This window comes from Petaurus breviceps, unplaced genomic scaffold (assembly GCF_028583685.1).
Source record: "Petaurus breviceps papuanus isolate PSGF00001 unplaced genomic scaffold, PetGlider_PUasm1.0 189, whole genome shotgun sequence".
Classification (NCBI taxonomy): domain Eukaryota; kingdom Metazoa; phylum Chordata; class Mammalia; order Diprotodontia; family Petauridae; genus Petaurus; species Petaurus breviceps.
In genome coordinates, this window is record NW_027185809.1 from 9,785,371 (window position 1) to 9,809,781 (window position 24,411).

The following is a 24,411-nucleotide window of genomic DNA, read 5'->3' on the forward strand; positions in this document are numbered from 1 at the left end:
CCTTTTTGAGTCAGCCAGAATTTCTGCTAAGGACTCCTGCTGAGGACTGCCAGGGGCCAGAGCTGCTGGGAGTATGCTTCCTGGACGCTGGGTGGTTGTTGTGAGTGGGGAGAGGAGGACTTTTGCCTGAGGTAGCCTGTTCTGTTTTAAAGGCTTGAGAATGTGGGTGTTTTCTACTTTATCTACCTGTGCCAATTTCATAACTACTCTGATGGCTTTCACTTTCTGGTTTTGGGACTCAGTCTTTTGGTATTTTAATAAATTTTCTAGCTTATTCTCGCATATGGCAAGCATGATGTATTTTGTGATGGATAATTATATAAGCATATCTGTAATTTCCATAGGCATTGTGAATATGGCATTGCTGATACAGGCAGCTGGTCAGGCTGCCCTGGGGCTAAATCTTTGGCATGGAGCTGAGCTTGGCTCCCAGATCGCTGCATTGGCCAATTCCTGCTGGCCTGCCGGGCTGTCCTCAGTGGGAGGTTAGCTTCTCTGTGTTATTTTGTGGGTTCTGTAGCTCCAAACTTTGTTCAGAGTCCCCTTTTACATGGTTTGGAGATGGTGAGAACCAGAGCCATGTGGATGTCCTGTTTCTACTCTGTCATCTTTACTCTGCCCCAGATGGGGGCAATTTGGTCCCCCCAGAGGTTACTTATAAAAGCTGTGAAAAACTGAGAAGTACTCATGAAGACTATGGAATGTGACATGTTCAATGTGGAAGGAAGCTAAGATGACTTGGAAGACTAGGCCTTGGGGAAACTACCATTAAAAGGGAAGGAGTCAGAAAGTGAATGATAGTAGTATACAAGAAAAACAAACAAACAAAAAACCTGAAATAACCTAAAATCTTAAAAGGAAGAAAAGTCAGTTAAAAATATTGAGTAGAAGTGGAAAAACCAATAGGGAGAGTACTAATAACAAAAGGAAACGTGGACTCTGTAAAGCCAAGCATGAGCAGTTTTCCAGAAGAAGGCTACTGTGAATAGCTTTTCAAGTTCCTCATTACATAGTATAGTGAACATTCTATTTATTCAATAACAAACCAAAGCAAAACATTCATAGAAAATCAAGGTACAGCATTCACAATACTGCAATTTATCACAGAAAATCAAAATACAGCATTCACAACAACTTATCACAGAAATGACCACATAGTTTTCACCATAGTGGCCACATGGTTTTGAACAAAGTACAATCATTTAGTCAATGAATCACTTAGTAACTCAGTAATTCAATCATCTCAATCATTCAATCATCCTTAAGGAGGCTTGTCTCCTTAAAGGACACAAAATATAAAAGTCAAAGTACTCCACCCCTGGATTGTACATTCATTTAGTCAATCACAGAGTCCTTAATTCAATCACAAAGTACAATCACAAATAAATCACACAATTCAGCAGACAGGGCTTCCAGTTGTCTGACCATTATTACATTCATACCTAGTCAGTTACCAGAGATGGAAGCACTGACATCTTGGTTTTCAAAGCCGGGGGTGGGGGGGGGTGTCAATGGCTGCCCAGAGTCTCATCTGGTCAAATCACACAAGTCTTCCCAAAGTGAGTCCCAAAGCAAAACCTAACATCAGGGTCAGTCACTACTCAGTATTCATGGGGAGGTCTTTTCATCTTGACTCGGGTAGGCTCTCAGATTCCCTGGATCAACTTCCATGGTCCCAGATACTACCTGGATTCACAAACTCTCACTTGAGTTCAAAGGCAGAAAGCTCCAGTTCCTTGTCCAGATCTCTGTGCAGTTCCTGTTCCACCCTGAAGCTCACAGTGTTCAGTGCACCTTAAATCCTTCACAGTCTCTGTTCATGGGAAGTCAAGGCTCAACAAAGCCACAAAGAGACAAAATACTGGCACCACAGTCATGCTTCCTCAGTCTTCTGCAGCTCTGGCTGGTCCTTGGAAATCCTCAGCAGCTTGGCTGGCCCTTGGACTCAGCAACTTCTCAGTAGCTCTGGCTGACCCATCAGACTTGGCAGAAGTTTCAGCTGGTTCCCATAATCAAAATCACTTCATTCAGGTTCTCAAAATAAAAATCATCCTCTCCAGCCTGGGCCTCTCTTCCTCAGCCTCCAGAACCTGCCTCCAAGATCTGACTCTTATATTCAGTATTGCTCCTCCCTGCTCAGCCCCTTCCCATTACATCAGAAACAGGAGTTCATACCTTCTATTTCTTTAATAGAGGCTTAATTAGAACTAAGGGCTAAGTACCTCTCAATTTAGTAATACAAAAGAAATTTCAAATTACATTACTATTACAACCTCCAACTGAGTTAAGAGTATAGACATCTATAAATAAATTTTGCAACACAAAAGAAAATAAACCTGATGATTCTATGTAGTCTCAGTGTGCCTTTTGATGCTGAGCTCTCCAATTCACTGAGAAGGGAACAGATTATTGACAATGACTACGCTGTGCCTGGCACTGTGCTAAGTGCTTTATATACATTATTTCATTTGATGCTCACAACAATTCTGGGAGGTAGGTGCTTTTATTACCCCCATTTTGCATTTGAGGAAAGTGAGGCAAGACAGAGGTTAAGTGACTTGCCTGGGTTCCCTCAGGTAGTAAATCTGAGGCCAGATTTGAACTCAGGTTTTCCAAACTTCCTAGTTCTAGCTCTGGATTCTCAAGACAGCATAGACTAACATCAGGATATTCCCAAATTGGTTGAAAAGAGAAATAATAACAGTGAAAACAGAATTTAAGGCCTCCATAGCAGAAATAATGAGCAGAATAGAAACAACTTGAATCCTTGATGGCAAGTCATACCAAAGAAAGAAAAAAGAGAGTAACTAATTGGAAATTCAAATGCAGAGAAATGGAGGACAATCTGGAGGAAGAAAAGCAAAAAACCAATAATATTAAAATAAAATGTGATTGTAAAGTAAAATATACTGATCCTGAAGAAAGGACAAATAGAGACAATTTAAAGAACTATGTCTTTCACAAGAACATGATACATCCAAAAACCTGACCACCAAAATACAAGAACAATTAAAAGAGGTGTTGGAGTGATTTCTAGGATGAAAATTATTACCTGAAGACATTATTTTATTTGCAAATCCTCTGGAAAACAGATACACTAGAAAGATTAAAAAAAATATAGCAACCGAATACAAAAATGACAAAACCACAGAGAGGAGAGGACGAGATTTTCCTTCTGTTAATATGCAAGACAAAGGCTGGGGCCCTGGCAGGGCCATCAAGCCCCTCTCCCCATTGTGCTGCCACTGTGTCGCCATGGCGCCAGCAGAGCTAATGCAGAGAAGCTGCTGAGACTCAGTGGAGGAAGACACTGAGGCAGTGGCAGCAGCAGAGGAGGTGCTGGTCTGAGGAGGAAGACAAGGAGGAAGACAAAGAGGAGGGCCTCTGGGCCCTTTGCCTGCCCAGGGAGACAGCGTGATTGTGGCGACCCAACTGTCCATGGTGGCCAGAAGCACAGATAACCTGGAGGGTCCAGGGGAGCACCATGTATAGCCCTACCCCCTTCAAGGGGCTCTAACGTGAAGGGGAAAAGTGACAAGAAGATCTCCACCCCTTGTGGCCCTTTCCCCTGACTGGCTAACTGTGCACATTTTCACTATGAGAATGTTGATTCTGGCTACATTCAGCTGCTGCTATCTCCAGATCCTGAAGGCTCCATCTGGTCTCCCTAGCAATAATGCGCTGGTGTTTGGGGTTTGGTTCTGGCCTGTTGTCTGAAGCTATGAGGATTTCCGCCCCCTGGATGGCCATCTTCATTGCTGCATCTTTGACCTTCAGTTTTCTCACCTTCCAGAACTGCCTCCAGCTCCAGAGGGCTCCCAGAACCAGCTTCTGGTACCCCTGCTCCTCAAGTATCAAGAAACCCTCTCTGCATTGGACAGTAACCTGAACTGTGGCTGTGTGCTTACCTGGATGGAACTCAATAAACACAGCCAATGGCTGCTCCTCGGTGAGGAGGCCTCCCTGAACATTCCTGCAGTAGCCGCAGCACATGTGGTCAAGCAGTACCAGGCAACAGATGAACGATCCTTTGAGGTTGCTGACATTGTGTCTGTGATTGATATGCTGCCCACAGAGGACCTAAGCTGGTGGCATGGGAAACATGAATTCCAGGTTGGTTTCTTCCCTAGGGAGTGTGTGGAGCTATTCACCAAGCAAACAAGTCTGCAGGTCAAAGCTGATCCAGATGGCCCCTCATCCAGCATCCCAGCTCCTCTAAGGGAGGGTCATACCTCCCTCACCACAGTGCCCCAGCCCAGAGGAAAGCTTGCAGGCCTCCTTCCTTCTTTCATTCGCTTCCCCCATCTCGTCAGTGGCTGAGGTAGTGGGACATCCTTCCTCAGTGTCTTTGGCTGTGACCTTGGGGAGCATCTCAGCAACTCTGGTCAAGATGTTCTCCAAGTCCTGTGCTCTTGCTGTGAGTTGATTGAGGCCCATGCGGTTGTGGATGGAATCTACAGCCTCTCAGGTGTTTCTTCCACCATTCAGAAACTGAGGCAGGAGTCTGAGAGTGAGCGGATCCCAGAGCTGAGATCTACCTAAACCCATGCTCACCTATCAGCTCTCAGGAAAATTCACTGAGGCCATATCTGTGCCTGGGGAGGAAGAACTACAGCCCTGTATAGATGTGATCAAGCACCTGCCCTCACCTCATTACCAGACCTTGGAGTACCTGCTGTGACACTTCTCTCAGATGGTCCAGCACAGTGCCATCACCAGAATGTCCCCTGGAAACCTGACCATTTTGTGGGGTCGCAACCTGTTTCTCACAAAAGGGCTGTCGTCAGTAGGGCTTGGTGGGGCTCTCCATGAAATTGGAGTCCAGTCTCTGGTTGTGGAGTTTATCAGCCATATTGACATGTTTGCCTTGGCAGCCGAGATCCTGCATGTTGCTGTCTCCTCTCCAGGCCCAAGTCCCTTGCGGGCAGTGGACTCTCCACTCTCCTCCTCTCCCCAGAGGAGGCTCAGGCTCAGGCACAGGGTCAGCTGTCTGGACAGGGGGCAAAGGCTTTATTAGAAAACGAGAGGAAGGGTGTTATTAGACCGAAGAGTAGGAAACCAGGTGGCAGAGGCTGGAAGACCTTCTTCACCCTGTGCAGAGGCCCCTCCTTGAAATGAAAGAATCCCCTGCCCTGGCATGGGGCTGGTCAAAGGGCCCAGCCGCCCTCAGGTGGCCCAGTGCAATCAGCCAAGAACCAGCAGTCACTGTCATCCCAGGACAGCAGAGATGGCCTGCAGAGGTTCCACTGGCTGTGCCAGCCCCTTTCCATCAGTGATGCTTTCCCTGGGTCTCCAGGCCTGGCTGGCTTCTGTGAGACCTTTTCATCCATCACATCATCTCCATCTTCCAGCAGCCCCTCTTTGTGGGCAGTGGGGAGCTGGTGGGCTCTCCCCAACACCAGGTGTCAGCCTGGCTGGATGATGGCAAAGATCTGGACTTTAGTCCCCCTAGATGCCTGGAGGGGCTGAGAGGCCTTGACTTTGATCCCCTCACTTTCCTTTGCAGCAGCCCTAACCCCGGGGACCCTGCCCCTTCTACCAGTCCTATGCCCCCAGCCCCTACTGCTTCTTTCATCTCTGAAGCCATCTCCCCTACTGGCTCTCCTCAAGATCTGGCAAGTCCTGCCCCACCCATGGCCCTGAGTATCTCTGAGCCTGTGACTGTTTCTGTGCCCCCAGCTGTGGTGGAGCTGCTAGAGGGTGGTGCCCCTGCCCCCCACCATCCCCTCCACCTGCCACTCTGGCTCCCCAGCTCATCCCCCTACTCCTGTGCTGGAGCACATTGCCCTTCACCAGCCAGAGAGACCTACTAGGGTCACTGAGTCCTGTGCCTGGGTTTGAGGTCCCACTTAGACCTATACCCTTCTCTCTGCTTTGCCTTTGGGGGTACCTCCTTCCATCCCAAGAATCCAGCCAGCCTTATGGCCCTTGCCTCAGAGGGCAGCACAGTGCTGGTGCCAGTAGGAGCTATGTCCCACCCCTACCTTGCTCCCCCATCTGACATTCCTTTTACTTGAAAGGGGTGGGGAAAGTCCAGGAGCCAGGGGCCCTGGGCCCCACTACTCCATGGTGAGGGCCAGTCACCCAGCCCCAGGTCACCTAACTTTCTTGTAGTGGCAGCAGAGTGATAATGGCCTGTTGCACACACACGTTTCTGGTCCTCCACAGAGGGAAGAAACGGTCTTACACAGGTGCATGCCTCCTTTTTCTCCTCTGCTGTGACTTCTCCCAACTCCAAGAAGTTCCCCTGCCCCTTCTCTGGCCCCCCTGCCAAGTTCCCTCTTCACTCTCTGGGCATTCCTCCCTTCTGGCCAGATCCCCAACCCGCTACCCAGAGGACCCCACATGGTCCTACACTGACACCCCCCTCCCCCCGACAAGGGGAAACCTGTACCATGAGATCAGTGGGGATGAGGCGCCTCCCTAGCAGGTCTGCCTCAGCATTGGGCCCCCTTTCACCAGGCTCCTGAGGTGCTCAAATGCTTTCTATGGGATTTGGGAACAGTCAAAAGCCCAGGGACCCCCTGACCTCTTCTTCTGCTACCCCCCACCCCTGTCTCTCTCATACCCTCCTGTACACTGTAGCCTTTTCTCCAACATAGCTGCTTCTGTTACCACCCCCAAAAGCCCTGGTGACGCCTGGCCCATCTAGAACCTATGTCTATGTCAACTTGCCCCTAGGTGTGGGTGGACCCTCGTCTACCTGCTTCTCTGGTTCTTGCTCCCCTCCTGCCCACCCTAGAAGTTCTCTGACACTGGACCCCTCCCCCACAAGCAGCGCTCACTTTGGGGGCACTGGACTCTTTGACCTTGGGGGCCTCCAGATTCCCTCCTTCTCACCTAGGCCTATGGGAAAGAAGGGGGGAGGGTCCTCACAGTATTCAATATGGAAATGTGGTAGATGGACACAGAGAGGGGGCTGGCCCCCTGCCCTCCTTCCTGTCCTGCCCAAGCTGGTCCCTCCATGTTAAGTGCCAGAGTCACAACTACTTTTGGGGATGGAGAACCTGTCTCCTAATCCTTTTTGTAAAATGGCTCACTATGTTGGTGAATGGGAATTCTTGCATCCCTAGATGATTGTGTCTGTGGATGACCCAGGTTCCAGGGATGAAACTACTGTCATCACTGACACTTGGGCCCAATTTAATGACACCGTTTGTAATTTTTCCCAATTTCTCAAGTTTCTAACTTTGTAAACTCTTGTACATCTCATAACTGTAAATTGTTGTAAATCTTTGTAAATACCATAACCTGTAACTAAAGTTTCTCTGCCCTCCCCACAAATATACTTTTTACACATCTAATGCCCTGGGATTTCTTGCACTAATTTGGAGAAGACAGAAGATGAAAACACTTCATCTCCCCCCAACTCCCAGGATTCCCCAGCATGTCTTGCTTCCCTCCCCTCTTCTCATAGCCCTGTACATGCAGCTATGAATGGGTGCCCAAATGAGGGTGTTAGGATGTGTGAGTGTGTGCATGCACCCGCCCCTGTGCTCAGGTATACATGTCTGAGTAGTTGTGTCCCTGCTGAGTCCCAGTTCTGTGTATTAAACATTTGGAAGAAATTTTAACATTAACAGAAACAAAAGCAAAAAATGATCTATGGAAAAAAAATGTAGGACAGCAATGATAAAAGCAGAGCTCAAATAAAAATGATAGAAGGGAAAATCATGAAATATAATAAAATAAATATCTTGACATCCCATCTACTGAAACAAAATGAGGAAAATGTAAACCTATAAAACCTTTAAACATGATTGCATTAAACAATCCAATGAGGCAAAAAAAAGAGTCACAGATTGTATAGGAAAACTAAACCCCACAATCTGTTGCTTACAAGGAACACCTCTAAAATAAAGGCAAACCATGAAAATGAGCAACCGGTCCAATTTTATTATGAATTGGATGAATCTATCAAAGCAGGAGTTGCAAACATACTATCCAACACAATTCCATAACATAAAAGGAGATAAACAAGGAAACTCTATTATGCTGAAAGATACTATAGACAACAAACCAATATCACCACCAAACTTACTTTCCACATTCCTTAGCACCTAATTCTTCAAGCAAAATTTACTGAATTATAAGATGAATGTAGTCATATAAAAACAGGAGATTTAATGTCCTTTCAATTTTGAACAAGTCTATCAAAGATAAACAAAATGTAAAAGAGAAAAGATCAAATTCTTGGAGAGCCTAAACCTAAAAGACTTACAATGCTTTCCAAGGGGGGCTGCCAAGGAATATATGTATTTCTCGGTATCATGTGGGACTTTTTACAAAAACTCATGGTGAGTGGTATAAAAGTGATGACTTCTCAAAGATTTAATAATAGATTGCCTGGACCCCAGACTTGAAATTCTACTAATTAGATATGTGAGAGAGGTGAAAACTTCTCAAAACTGCACCATAAGATCTAGCAAGGTTTGCAACCAGTAGCTAGAAGCCTAGGCTTGAGTTTAGGAACTTGGGAGCCTTCCCTTACTTCCCTGGTCATAAGTTGAAGATTTTGCTAAGCCAAGCTAATGTGTAGGAGGGGAAAGTACAGACCCTTCATATCTAACCACAGACCCAGATGTCCCAGACTTGTTTCCACTGACCCCCATCTGACCTGTACAAATATAAAATTGGAAATCCTGTTGTGGAACTTCAGACAGGTCACCATGTCCTAAATTCCCTGTGATTCATAAAATATTATCTGCTTTCATATTTATATTGATACTATTAGACATGTATCTTCTGCTTTCATATCTATTTTGACATTGCTGACATTTTACCTGCTATATAAGCAGATTTTTGTGGTTAAGATTGTGAGCCTATGTTCTTGATTAACAGGAACAAAGGACAGTGAGGGGAGGGGGGGAAAGGGATGGTCTTTTAGGCATATAACCAAGCTTTACATTATATATTTCGAGCCTCCCTCACTAGACTGCTTCTGGTGATGATAACTCCTCCCTTCCCATGGGAGGTAATAAAGATATTTTTGTTTCTCTGAAGAAACCTCTGAGTTATTGATTTTAATTTGGGCAAGGGTCCTTTGTCCCACACAATAGTGTATGCAGGTACATAGATATTTCAAAAAGGCAAACTAGAAATAATAAACTCATCCATTATAGGCAATAAAGAAATAAAATAATCAAAAATAAAAAAAAGCAAAATAGCTCATGGAACATAAATAAAAGACATTGACCTAAATGGAGTATTAACAATAAACTCTTAACACATGAGTCAATGAACAATAGAAGAAAACAATAGAACACATTAGTAATTACAAAAAAGAAATTATAATGATGAAACAACATATCAAAATTTCTAGAATAGAACTAAGCTAGATCTCAAGGGAAAAATCACATCCATCCATCCATACAGTAACAAAATAAAAAAGAAAGCATTAATGAACTCTCTATGCATTCAAAAAATTAAAAATGGAAACCCAAAAGACACACAAAAGAGGAGATGCTAGAAATTAAGATAATCTGGAAACAAACAAAAAAATCCAAAATGATAAAGAAGAGTAATAGCTCATTCTTTGAAGAGACACATAGAATGAATAACCTTTTATCCAAACTGATGAAGCAGAAGAGGGTAGAAACTCCAGTAAACTAAATGAGAAAAAAATATTATCAGAGACTCCTATGCACACAAAAACAGAAACAAAGAAATAGAATAACTTCAAAAGTATAAAATACGATAAGTAACAGAAGTTCAAGAAGAAATCTGAAAGAATTCAGTTTTGGACAAGTAAATTGAACTGATGGGTTATAGGCTCTGGGAAACCCCTTGAACTCTGACTGAATCTTCCCATTTGATGAGGCATTTTCCTGAGGTCATAAGCATTTCATTATAGCTAGGTCCAAATTTCTTACTCTTAACCTAGCTTAGCGCTCCATTTTCTGACTACTTTCCACCCCTGATACTATCAAAATATCTATACCCACATCTGTTACCCTTAAACTAGCCTAGGCCTCCATTGTCTGTCATCTCCAGGTAGCCTTCAGCTATTTCCCACCCTTAATCTCATTACTGGAGTCTTATCTCAGTCCCCTCAAGATCCTCCTTAGACTCCTCCTCAAGAACTTCCCCAAAATCCTCCTCTAGACCACCCCTAAGTCCTCCCATACTCTTTCTGTATTTAAGATCCATTTTGCCTCCATGAAGGGGTCGAGAATTCAATCTACCACAGACTCATTCTGTACAGGTTATTCTGGCCTGCTTGTTCCAATACAAGCTTCACTTATTCTTAGGCTCCTTAAGAGTCTACCCATAATATGCCTGTATATCTTACAGGCACTGGGATATGGAGATCCATCTTGCCCTACCAGAAAGTTGGAGGGGGGATGGGGAAGGAGGTATACAGTGAGATAGCTGTTTTGGGGTGGTGGGTAGGAGAAAATTGGGGAGAAAATTTGTAACTCAAAATCTTGTGGAAATGCATGATGTAAACTAAAAATAAACATAAAATTTATTTAAAAAATAAAATAAAATGCAATTTCTTTTTCTAAAAACGCAAAAAAAAAAGGCTACCCATTATGGCGAATCTTTAAGAAACTTTGTTTTACTTTGACTGAGAGAAGACTTGAGTAGAATTAGGGACCTGGAGTGTTGATATTTTGGGGTCTCAAGCATCCCCAAACCCTAAACCTCAACAGTACTACTACACAAATTGTTCCCAAAAGTCTAGAATGAAATCACCTTACTAGATTAATTTTAAGAGCCAAATATAATCTTCATCATAAACCAAAGAAATTTAAAAGGACCTATAGAAAATGAAAATCAATTCAAAAATTTTAAATCACACGCTATCATATGGTGATTTATCCAAAAAATCATTCATTATGATCAAGGTGGATTTGTATTAGAAATACGATTGTGGTTCAATATTATGAAAACAATAAAAAAATCGTATTAAAAACAAAGACTTATGAAACCACAAGATTATCTCAATAGATGCAAAAAAAAAAACCCTTTTGACAGAGTGTAGTACTCAATTATGCTAAAAACCCTACAATGTACAGGCACAGGATGTTTTCAGAAAAACCTGGAAGAACTTAAATTAAATAATGCAGAGTGAAATAAGTAGAACCAAGAGAATTTTGTATACAGTAAGAACGATATTGCTTAAAGAGTAATTGTGAGTGTTAAACTAGGCTATTCTGAGCAAGATGAATATTCAAATAAACTATAAAGAACCTATGAAAAAAGATGCTATCCACCTCCAGAGAAAGAATTGAAATACAGAAGTATGTATTGTATGATTTTACATATGGTATCTCAAAGTTGTTTTAATCTGCATTACTCTAATCAATAATGACAAGAGCATTTTTTCATATGACTATTGATAACTTTGATTTCTTCATTGAAAAACTGCTGATTCATATCCTTTGACCACTTATTAATTAGGGAATGACTCATATCCTTATACTTTTGACAAAGTTCTCTACATATTTGTGATATAAGGCTTTTATCCAAGAAATTGTTTATAAAATCTATACCACCACCCCTGAAATTTTCTGTTTTCCTTTTAATCTTAGCTATATTGTAAAACACCTTTCTAACCTAATGTAATCAAAACTGTTCATTTTACATGCTGTAGTGCTCTCTATCTCTTGTTGATTCATAAAGTCTTTGATAGACAATATTTCCCATGTTCTTATAATTTACTTGTCTCTGTCATGTATCCATTTTGACCTTATCTTGGTAAACGGTGTAAGATACTGGCCGTATACCTAGTTTCTGTCAGATAGGATTCCAGTTTTCCAAATAATTTTTTTTTACCAAATTGTGAATTCTTTTTTTATTTTTTTGCTTTCTGGAGGGCAGTTGGGGGTAAGTGACTTGCCCAAGGTCACACAGCTAGTTTTTATGTTAAGTGTCTGAGGCTGGATTTGAACTCAGGTCCCCCTGACTCCAGGGCCAGTGCTCTATTCACTGTGCCACATAGCCTCCCCCAAATTGTGAATTCTTATCCCAAAAGGTTTAAATCTTTATATTTGTCAAAGGTATCTATAATTATTTACAACTCTGTATTGTCTATCCTGTTCAATTGATCTACTTTTCTAGTTCTTAGCCAGAATAGTTTTGATAATTATTGATCTATAAAACTTTTAAATCTGGTACTGGTAGACCTCTTTCCTTTACATTTTTCCACATTAATCCCTTTGATAGTCTTGCCCTTCAGTTCTTCCAAATGAATTTTGTTATTATTTTTTCTAGTTCAATAAAAAATTATTGGTAATTTTATTGAGATGGCATTGAATAGTATATTAGATTAGATAGAAGTCATTTTTATTATATTGTCAAAGTCCACACATGAACAATGATTATTTCTCCAAGTATTTAAATCTGACTTTATCTGAATAAATAATTTTATAAATATGATCATATAGTTTCCCAGATTTGTCTTGGCAGGTATACTCCCAGGTGTTTTATGTTGTCTATGGTTATTTTAAATGAAATATCTCATACTCCTTCTTCTTGCAGGTCTTTGTTGGTGATATAAAAAAGCTGATGATTTATGTGGGTTTATTTTATAAATTAAAACATTGTTAAAATTAGTGTTTCAATTAACTTTTTGTTGAGTATCTAGGATTTTCCAAGCATACTATCATATTGTATGCAAAACAAAATAGTTTTATTATCTCATTGTGCATTCTGATTTCTTCAGTTTCTTTTTATTCTCTTATTTCTATTGCTATTGCATTTCTAGTACACTATTGAAGAATATTGTTAATAACAGTCATCTTTGTTTCCCTCCTAGTATTATTGAGAAGGCTTCTAGCTTATCCCCATTATAGATATTGCTTTCTGATGGTTTTAGGCAGATGCTTCTTAACATTTTAAGGAAAAATCTATTTGTACTTATGCTTTCACATGTTTTTGAATAGCAATGATTGCTGTATTTTGTCAAAAGCTTTTTGATCTATTGATACAATCATATAAATTTTGTTACTTTTGTTATTGATATGCTCAATTATTTTAATGGTTTTCTTTACATTAAACCAGACCTGCATCCTTGGTATAAATCCCACTTGGCTATAATGCATAATCTTTAGGATACATTGTTGTAGTCTCCTAGCTAATATTTTATTTAGGATTTTTTGCTTCAATATTTACTAGTGAAATTTATCAACAATTTTTTCTTTGTTTTTGCTCTTTCTGGTTAAGGTATCAACATATTTGTTTCATAGAAGATGTTTAATAGGATTCCTTCTTTGTCTATTATTCAAAATAATTTATTTATTCTTGGAATTAGTTAATCTTTAAATGTTTGTTAGATTTCACTTATAAGTCTATATGATTCTTATTCTTTCTCCCCTCCCTCTCCCCCCTCCCTTAAGAAGTTCATTTATGGCCTATTCAATATCTTTCTCTGAAATAGGTTTATTTCACTCTGAGGTAGCACCTCACATCTGTCAGAATGTCTAATATAATGAAAAAGGAAAATGTTGAATGTTGGAGGGGATGTGGGAAAACTGGGATGCTGATGCACTATTGGTGAAGTTGTGAACTGATCCAGCCATTCTGCAGAGTGATTTGGAACTATGACCAAAAGGTTTCAATATTGTGAATGCTGCTAATTCAGCAATACTACTGCTAGGTCTATATCTCAAAGACATAAAAAAATGGAAAAGGACATATTTGTACAAAAGTATTTATAGCAACTCTTTGTGTGGTGGCTAAAATTGGAAATTGAAGAGATACCCATCAGTTAGGGGATGACTAAACAATCTGTGATATATGATTATGATGCAGTGTTATTGTGCTATAAGAAATGACAAACAGGATGATTTTTAAGTTTTGTAAAGGTACCATGTACCACTGGGAAAGGTATATTCCTTTCTATTCCCATTCAATTCTCTCTAGGTTCTACTAAGATTCTATTCATCTCCTTGACATGTTTCTTATTTTTTCAATTAAATTTTCCTAGTTTTGAAAGGGGAAGATTGAAGTCTCCCACTATTATAGTTTTGCTATCTGTTTCTACCTGTTATTCATTTAGTTTTCCTTTTACAAATTTGGATGCTATAGCATTTGGTGCATACAGGTTTAGAGTTGAAATTACTTCATTATCTATGTGTAAGGGCAAACAAAATGGAACTTTGCTTGTTTTCGCTATTCAAATGCCTTTGAGCTTCCCCTTTAATTGTATCAAAAGTCTTTGTTGGAAAGAGTATACATTGTGTTGACCTTAATAGGCCAAAGCAAATTAGAAGGTCTTCCCTACCCTTAAGAGACCTAAGAGAATTTGAAAACCTACCTGCCTTTAATAGGCCTGTTGTAATAACATGGAGTCCATGGTGGGAGGAATTTGCTCAAAGAGTGGAACAGGAAGGAGCAGAACAGAGAAAAGTTCTAGCAGAGCTAGGAGCAGGCAGAACTAAGAGAGAGAATGTTTGTAATTTCAGTTCTCTGTTGAACTGTGTTACTTTCTGAGAACTGAGAGGGAGTATGTTTGGCACTCTGTGGCACTCTGTCTGTTATTTTGTCAGATATAAGCACCCTGTCTGTGGCTCTTAGATAGAAGTTCTGAAAGAGGATTTTGCTATTGTTATAGAAGTCCTGAAAGAGGACTTTACTGCTGTTATAGAAGCTCTGGGATTTTACTGTTGATTTGTGTTACTTTGTCAGACAGAAGTACTCTGTCTGTTGATTTGTGTTATTTTGTCAGAGAGAAAGTGAATTCAGATGATAGTGTGTAAATATTGTTGTAGCTCTGTTAAGTTTAATTTTCCTAGAAGCTGAAGTTGTGAACAGCTTGGCACGGAGCTGTCCCTTTGAGCTGAGATATGGAATAGGTGTTGAGAACTGCCTATGTGTGAATCCATGCAAGAAGTAGGAATGGTCAGTCTGAGGAAGATTTGCCATGGGGTTTGGAAGTCAGGCTCTAGTCAAGGTTAAAGAAGACTTTACTTGAACACTCTGTATTGACTGAGGAGATTGTGACTTCCTGTGACCTCGGGGTGGGTGTTTAACACTATGTGGCCATCTTAATCATAAGTTGTTATGCTATATGGTTGTGAATGTTGTGTTTTACTTTCTCAAACGTTATGCTTTAGTTTATTGCTGAATAGAGCATTCACTATGCTATGTTATTAAATCCTTAAAATTATTCACAGAAGCAGTCCTCAGCAGAGATGCTCATGATTGACTTTACATTATGGTATCTTTTATCATAATGTAGATCCCCTGTTGATATCATTTAATTAAATTTATTTTAGCTTTAACCTTTTCTGAGACCATGATTTCTAGATCCATTTTTTAAAAAAAATATAAGCTGAAGCATAATAAATTCTACTCCAGTCTTTTATTTTTATGCTGTGTTTCTCATCTTTAAATAACTTTCTTGTTAAAAACACATTGTAGGGGAGGTCAGGTGGCACAGTAAGAGAGCTGGCCCTGGTGTTGGGAGACCCAGGATCGGTTCCAGCCTCAGATACTTGGCACCCACACAAAATAACTGGCCGTGTAACCTTGAGCAAGTTACTTAACCCCAATTGCTTAAAAAACACACACACACACATTGTTGGGTTCTGATTTTTGATCCATTCTGTTGTTTCCATTTTGTGGGTGAATTCATCCCATTCATATTCAAAGTTACAATTACTAAGTGTGTATTTCACTTAATTCCTCATAATTTATCCTTCTCTTTACCCTATCCCTCCTCAGAAGACTAACTTACTTTTGACCATTTGCCTCCCTAATCTATATACCCTTCTAAGAGGCCCTCCCTTATATTATTTCCATTTCCCTCTTATTTCTCTGTAAGTTAAGAAAAGTTTTATACTGTACTAAATATGTATATCATTCCCTCTTTTATATAGTTCTGATGAGAGTAAGGTTCCATACTACCTTCTTCTCTACTGTCACAATTCTTCCATTGTCTTATATGAGATAATTTGCTCTCATTTATCTCTCTCTACCTAATTTTATTTTTTAGGATCATTCCATCATAATCAACTCAAACACAAACCTTCTATCTATACATATTCTTTAGAACTACCCTGGTAATGATAACACTCTTAAGTTTACAAATAAAAATTTCCCATATAAGAAGTAAGCAATTCAAACAATTCAAATTCATGTCCTCCATCTCATCTTTCTCCTGATTCTTGTAGGTCATATTTTTTTGTACCATTCCAGTCTTTTCCTCAAGAATCCATAAAAATCGTTTAACTCATTAAATAGCCATTTTTTTTCCTTGCTGGATAGGTTATTCTTTGGTTGCAAACTCAGCTTCTTTGTTCTTCAGAATATCATATTCTGTGCTCTTGGTCTTTTAATATGGAAGCTACTAAATCTATGTTATCCTGACTGTAGCACTACAGTATTTAAAATTTTTCCTTCTAGTTGCTTGCAATATTTTCTTCTTCATTTGTGAACTTTTAAACTTAACTATAATGTTTCTGTGAGTTTTCTTTTTAGGATCTCTTCCAGTTGGTGATCTGTGGATTTTTAAATTTTTATTTCCCTTTTTAGTTCTAAAACTTCAAGGCAATGTTCCTTATTATTTCTTGAAGTATAGTGTGTAGACTCTTTTTTTACTCATAACTTAGTAGTCCAATAATTTTTTATGTTAGTTCTCCTTGATGAAGTCAGTTGTGTGTGTGTGTGTGTGTGTGTGTGTGTGTGTGTGAATCAGGATTTTAAATGACTTGACCAGGGTCACACAACTAGTAAGTGTCAAGTGTCTGAGGTCAGATTTGAACTCAGGTTCTTCTGACTTCAGGACCTGCATTCTATTCCTTGCACCACCTATATGTTCTGCCAGTTTTTTTATAATGATATATTTCATATATTCTTATTTTAAAATTATTGTATTTTATTATTTTTGATGTCATATGAAATCCTTATTTCTTCTTTTCCAAGTCCAACTTTTAAGGAATTATTTATTCTTGCAAGTTTTTGTATCTCTTTTCCCAATTTGTTGACTTCTTATAATGTTCTTGATTTTCTTACATTGCTCTTATTTTTTTCTCTAATTTTTCCTTGACCTCTCTTATTTGATTTTTAGCATCGTTTTAAAAGTGCTTCAAGAACTCTTTTCAGGCTTGTGACAATTTCATGTATTTTCTTTGAAACTTTACAAGGAGCTGTTTTGACTTGATTGTCTTCTTCCAACTTTGAACCCTGACCTCTATCATCATAATAGCTATCTATGGTTGGGCTCTTTCTCTGTTGCTTACTCATTTTTTTTAAAGTCATTTCTTGTTTGTTAACTTTATGTTAAGGTCATGTTCTGCTCTTGGCCATGTGGGAAATAATGTCTCAGGCTTGAGGTTTTTTTTACTGTTGTTTTCTGAATTTTATCTGGGGTTATATGACTTTTGGGTTCTTCCAGTGTTCTATAATCCAAGGCCAGGTATGTTCACTGTCCCTCTAGCTCATGCCTTGATCTATGGTGGACTTCTTATTTTTCTATGATTCTAAAATTTACTTTGAGTCATTATTTTAAGTCATTTTTTGGGGGGAGAGGGATTTTGGAGAGTCAACCAATTTCCTGCCTTATTCTACCATCTTCCCACAATTCTTCCTCTTTCTATAAAATCTTAACAAAATCAATAATAGAAATGGAAATCACATTCTAAATAACTACAAAGGGCATAAAATATTTAGGGATCACTGTACAAAAGTACATAAACTACTCAACGATTTGACTTTTACAGCAATTTCATAGAGCACTCATTAAACAACTCAATACCTGAAGGGAGATTGCTGTGCCATGACAATATAATAAGAATTAAAGTTCCAAATTAATTTACAATTTTAAGGCCGCACTAATCAAATAATCACAGGGATACCTTGAAGAATTTGATAATAAAATCAAATTCATTTGGAAAAATAAAGGATCTAGATTATCAAGGAAAATATTAAAAGAGGCAAGGATGAAGTCTAGGACTTCCAAATCTCAAAATATCGTAGAAAGCAGCTCTTATCAAAACCATCCAGTATTGGTTAAAAAATCCGAGCAATGGAACATAATAGACATAGAAGAATCAGACACCATGGACCTCAATAAATCAGTGTTTGGTAAAGTGGAAAACATAAACTATTTAGGAATGAATTCCCTATGTGATAATAGTTCCTGGGAAGACCAGAAAACTGTATGACAGAAATTAGATTTAGACCAACATCATATTCCAGAATACATTTTAAATGGATGTGACTTTAATGTTACAGATCATGATATCAAAAATTGAGTAGAAGTAGATCTTTCTCACGGTTCTAGTGGAAGATATATTCTTTTTTTTTTTTTTTAAAGCAATCAGGGTTAAGTAACTTGGTCAAGGTTACACGGCCAGTTATTTCTGGGTGTGGTGCTGAGTATCTGAGCCCGGATTTGATCCAGGTCATCCTGACACTGGAGCCAGTGCTCTTACTCGCTGAGCCACCTGGCCACCCCTAAGCAATTGGGGTTAAGTAACTTGCTCAAGGTTACACGGCCAGGTGTTTCTGGGTGTGTGCTAAGTGTCTGAGCCCAGGATTCGATCTCCAGGTCTTCTCAACACTGGAGCCGGTGCTCTTACTCGCTGTGCTACCTGGCCGCCCCTGGAAGATATATTCTTAATAAAGCATGGGATAAAGACAGTTGCAGAAGAAAAGTTAGATAACTTTGATTATATGAAACTTAAAAGCTGTGTGACATTAATTCACCTAAGATTATAAAGGAAGCATTTGAATGGGGGAAAAATCTTTGTATCAACTTTCTCATATGGGTTTCATACAATGTATGTATGTATGTGTGTATATATATATACATATATAAATATATAATATGCTTATACATATATGTGTAACTATTTTATATGTTTGTATGTACAATTTCTTGTTTTTATATAATTAATTTCACTTTGTATATATGTATACATACACACACATACATGTTTTCTGAAGACATAAATGATCAAAGTATATAAATAGTTTTTAAAAGAACTGCAAATTATTCATAGCCATAATCACTATTAATAAGAGAAATGACATTTCACCTCAACTCTGAAAATTTTCCAAGATGACAAGCAATGAGAACAGCCAATGTGGAAGGAGTTGTGGTAAGATAAGCATACTAGTACATTGTTGGTGGAACTGTGAATCAGAGCAATCATTTTGGAAAGCAATTTGAAATTTCACAAATAAAGTGACTAACACTTCCATACTTCTTGACCCAAGGATTCTATTACTATTTTTATATCCCAAGGAGGTCACTTATTAAAAAAAAAGTCAACATATATAGCAGATATTTATAACAGTACTTTTTTTGTTGGAGCCAAGAATTTGAAATAGAGTAGATGTCTATTAATTGGCACATAGCTAAACAAATTGTAGCACAGGAATGTAATGGGATATTGCTATGCTGTAAGAAATGATGTGTGATGAATGCAGAAAAGCATGAAGAGATCTGTATAAACTGATGTGGTTTGAAGTAAGCAAAATAAAAATATCAACATACATTACTACTATAAGTGTAGTAATACACTACAAGTACAATGTAAGTGGAAAGAACAACAACACACACACACAATCAAAAGTAAATGCTGCAAAATTATGAAGAACAAATATGGCTCCAAAGAAGAGATATTAAAAGACACTCCCAGAGGTAGCAGATCCATAAGCATGGTACATTGCACACATTTTCAGGGTTTTGTCAGTATTGGTCAGTATTACTGATTTTTCATCTTCTTTTTTTTTTGTTGGTCCCCCAAAATGCCATTTGTTGAAGATCTTTGGGAGAGGAAGGAGAGGAAATCTGTGGACAATTTGATGATGTAAAAAAAAGGTATCAATAAAATTCATCAAAAAACAATTTAAAAAAGGACTGGTGATTAGAACAGATATTGGATCTATAGACGGTACAATGGAAGCTTGGGGGAGAGTAGGACAAGGACCCTAGGTAGACTGGGCTAATGGGTATGAGATAGTTACAGGTGGCATTCTGGGAAGAGAACTTGACTCTTCAACCTGCAACTCCGAAGCACAGGGATACTGAGTGGAACCCTGAATTTGTGAAATCCATGGTGCTGATCAAAATCTCCCTTGTTTGTGGAATGGGAAAATGGCAACCATGAAGCTTTTGAGATAATAGGGAAGAGGTTGATTTGCCTAAATTCATATAACTAGCAAATGGCAAAACTAAGACTTGAAACCAGATTTCCTGACTCTTGGTCCAGTGGGTTTGGTACCATACTCCCTTTTGTTTAGTGAGGGATCCAGGTTTCCTGCTGCAAGGGTTAGTTCCCAGAGAGAAAGTGAAAAGTCCAGGCTAGATACAAGAGCAGTCTTCATTTGTTATACTCACTGGCCTAATGGGCACATCTAAATTTTAAACTGTGTGTGAAACTAGATCCTGACTACTAACCTTGCGTGGCTTTCCTTTAAGTTGAAGAATTCCTATCACCTCTGCACCTCTGTGGGTTTTATATATATAAGGGCAAACTTTCATGTTTTTAAAATACTGCTTTCCCTATGCCACTCCCTTAGGTCATGGCTTCAATAGCTACTTACTGCCTGTTAAATTAAGTCCAGGTTTTTCAGCCTGGCACTCTAAAATCTGAACCCAACTTCTTTTTTTTTTATTTTTTATTTTATTTTATTTTATTTTATTTTATTTTATTTTATTTTATTTTATTTTATTTTATTTTATTTTATTTTTGCTTTTTGGAGGGCAATTAGGGCTGTGACTTGCCCAAGGTCATATGGCTTGTTTTTGTGTTAAGTGTCTTAAGTCAGATTTGAACTCAGGTCCTCCTGACTCCAGGGCCAGAGCTCTATTCACTGCCCCTCCTAGCTGCCCCCACAACCCCAACTTCTTTAAAAAAAATTCAAATTTTTTTTTTCTTATTCTAAACTTAATAATCACCAATATATTTAAATGTACAAATGGAATAAGAAACCATTATATAAAAACCAAAGACCCTCAGCTTGGTATGATTTGCTTTTTTAAAATGTCTATTCACTTTGCCTGAAGAAACAGGATGACATAGTGACTAGAAAGCTTGATTTGAAACCAGGAAGTTATACAAGAGTTGTTTATCTGCATATATGAAGGGATTTTCCTCATTGAGAATTCCTTATAATGGATTTTCCTCATTGTGAATTCCTCATATGATTAAAACCACAGGAACAGACTCCTCCAAAAAACAAAAACAAACAAGCAAACAAAAAAGCAAAACTTCTTATAGAATAATAGCAAAAAAAATATCTTATTTGATTCCATGCTATATTCGGACTGCTTTTTCTTTAGTGTATTTTCATCTTAACTTTATTGCTATTATTATGAATTTCAATAGAATAATCAGCAGTAGATATTTGCTTTCTTCACTTCCAGGGTCAGTTTCCTTACTCTCTGACACTGTATGTACTTTTTTGCTGTCATGCTCACACTAATTCTTCTCATGTTTCAGCCTGAGTTTGTAGCCAAATCTTGTCTAACCTTCAAAGGCCACTGGATGAATGGCCAATCAACAGATAGAAACAAAGTGGAAGGTTAGTTAGGAGAGAGTTAGGATTTTGACCATTTGTTATCAGCCTTTCCCCTCAGGGTCTTGCACATAGTGGGCTTCTTACCCTAGGCGTGTAATATTCTCCCTTCTCTCTTTTTCCTGTTTCTATGGGATGGATAATGGCATTTAATATCTCTCTAAGATTCAGGTAGTAAGCAAAACATTTCTCACTTTTCTTCCTGTAGGCTGTTAAGATAAATAGACTAACTTGCTTATCAAAGTTTGTTTCTAGAAGGAAGAATTTGTTCCATTGCCAATGAATGAATGAATGGAAAAGGATTTATCAGGCACTGTGCTTATAAGTTTTGGATACAAAGACAAAAAAAGTCCCTGACCCAGGAAGCTTACATTCTACCATGGAAGACAACATTTACACTTACAAAAATAAGTATATATAAAATAAATAGAAATTGTTTTTTGTTTGTTTTTGTTCTTGTGGGAATATATTTTGTGCAAAGAAAGATGGTGACGGTAGGATTTATGGGGAAGTTATTACATTGTAAACAAATAAACATATAAATAAACAAATAATTAAAACATAAAAAAGAATATAACAACCCTATGACAAAGCAATTGCTTGTTCTTTTTGGCATTATATGATCAAATGCAACAGCTTTACCTGGTGTCTGGAGAGTTAGTCTTAGAGTAATTTTTTGACCTAAGTTCCAGTCCAGACCTTGGACACATGTATTCCTGAACAAGGTGATTAATCTCCTGATGCCCCAGGAAATTCTAAGTTATATAAATGGTTGATCTTCTTTTGTTGGGGGGGGGGGTGGGGGGGGTTTCCACAGAGGAAGTTCTCCATGTAAGTGAAATCTCAAATTAAGCAAAACAAAAATCTTTTAATAAACAATAGCAAACATGTCCTATACTTCTATATCACATTCTGATCCCCTTTTTTTTGTTTTTTCCCCTCTTAATTGGGTTTCTCTTTTTATTTTTACTGATTATTAGTAATTACCATGTCCTGTGGTTGAAACAACAGTAGCCTTAGATTCACTAAGATCTAGGTTCAAACCCTTGCTTGACCACTTGCTACCTGATTGACCTGGGACAAGCCTGTCCTATCTCTGAGCCTCATTTTCCTGTCCAGAGAAGGTTAGATTAGCTGATCTTCAGGACCCTTTACAGATGTAACATTTCATGAGCTGTTACTCTGGAGAGAGACAGTTACCCCCCCCACCCCGTCATATCTATCTCCCCCACTTCTCCCAGCCCAGCATGAATGGTGAGGTAGTGAATCACTGCAGCAATAGGGAGAACTTTGTGCGGGAAGGTTTGGCTCATCCTTTTTCAGAGCACAAGTATGTGTATGCAGGGGCTAACAGGGAAACCTGAGAGAGGTAATCCCTAATATTGTACCCTTAACAGGTTCCTAGGTTCGAACAGTCATATGTTTGTTAGTCCCAAGGCCTGTTCCTCTATCCTCCTCTCCTTTCCCCATGACTGATTTGGCTTCTTGGGGCACATTATTTCATGTAATTGTTTGACTCTCACATGGAATCCTGATTGCTGCTGCCTGGCTATCCACGTGAACAAAGGCTGCACAGATTCTCTCCTGTTCCCAGCCCATAGAAACGTGAAACAAAGTTGGTAACATCAGTTTGTAAAATCAATTTGTAAAATAAATCACATTCCCACCTCCCTCCCCCACCCCCAGCCTCAGAGCATTAACTGTGCCTAGCAACAATTCATGAACTGTTTATGTCTGCTTGGTACAATAACAAGCTACACCTATGAATCCTTCACTGACCATGTATAAACTTTTTAGCTAAGGCAAATGTTGTCTCCCCCTAGAATAATGGCCATCTGCACCTATGAATCCTTCAATGCACTATCTGTAAGTTAACTCCTCAGCCAATTAAGCACATCCTGAATCCCCTTAGCCTTGGTTCCCAACACCATCTTGTCAAACATGACAATGATGGGTGGCAGACTAGGCATTTCTCAGTCAGCCCTAACCAGTAGCTGACTTTGTGATGTTTCAAGCCAAAAACCACACCCCCAGGTAGCCCCCACCTCAGGCTATTTCCCAGTGAATTATGGGCAATAGGCTTGTACAGTAGATAATAAAAGTGCATGTTCCTTTAAGCACTGACCATTCCTTAACTCCTTCCTAATCACACCTTTATCTACTTAGCATAATTGACATCTGATTTACTATTGTAACTCTTTATAAACTATGCCTATCACTTCTTTAAGGTTGCAGATTCCCTAAGAGCTCATGCCGGCTGTATAGCTTAACAATAAACTTTTACAATCCTGACTTAAATGATTGCTTGGGTCCTATGAATTCATTCCAGACTGCCCACTCAGGGACTCTCGTCATTGGAACCCCTGTAACACTTATTCTTGCCTTGTCAGTATTTAACTCTGTTAAATATCCTGAAATAAGGAATAATGCAAAAGGACACTGGCTAGCTCAACATGGACAGAGCTCTTTCTATGAATTTGCATGTGGTCCAACAAAAGAAAAATAGTTTTATAGTAATTAATAGGGAACATGACTAACTTGAAATAGAGAGTGACTCAAATTTTTTTTTGCATCCCCAAGTGTAATAAAAGCATGGTGGCAAATTGAATATGGTTTTCTTTACTGCAGATATAAGGCAGTACAATCTATTGGAAAAGGCATTGGATTTGAAATGAGAAGACCAGAGAGATCAGCAAGGATGGCAGAGCAGGACAAAGAAGCAATACAGCCCAGTTCTCCCCCCACCACAGATCTACTGTTCCCATATTTCCTGAAGACAATGGCATTTTTCCTAGAAAAGCACCAGATCAAGTGTCGATTGACAAATACAAGGAAATAATGGGTTATTTTTTTTAGCCTAGGCCAGTAAAGAGATAAAACTTTGCAGATATGAGGGAAGAAGAAGATGCTAACCTGCTCAGTTAGAGGGAGAGA

The 24,411-nt window shown here is 39.0% G+C and overlaps 1 protein-coding gene and 1 pseudogene across 3 annotated transcripts in view; one reads left to right on the forward strand and one right to left on the reverse strand.

The window, feature by feature from the left end:
• Positions 1-24,411, reverse strand: part of TRPC7 (transient receptor potential cation channel subfamily C member 7) — a 294,002-nt gene that overhangs the window by 149,183 nt on the left and 120,408 nt on the right. The window lies entirely within an intron of this gene.
• On the forward strand, positions 3,439-6,001 carry LOC138164110 (rho GTPase-activating protein 33 pseudogene; annotated as a pseudogene).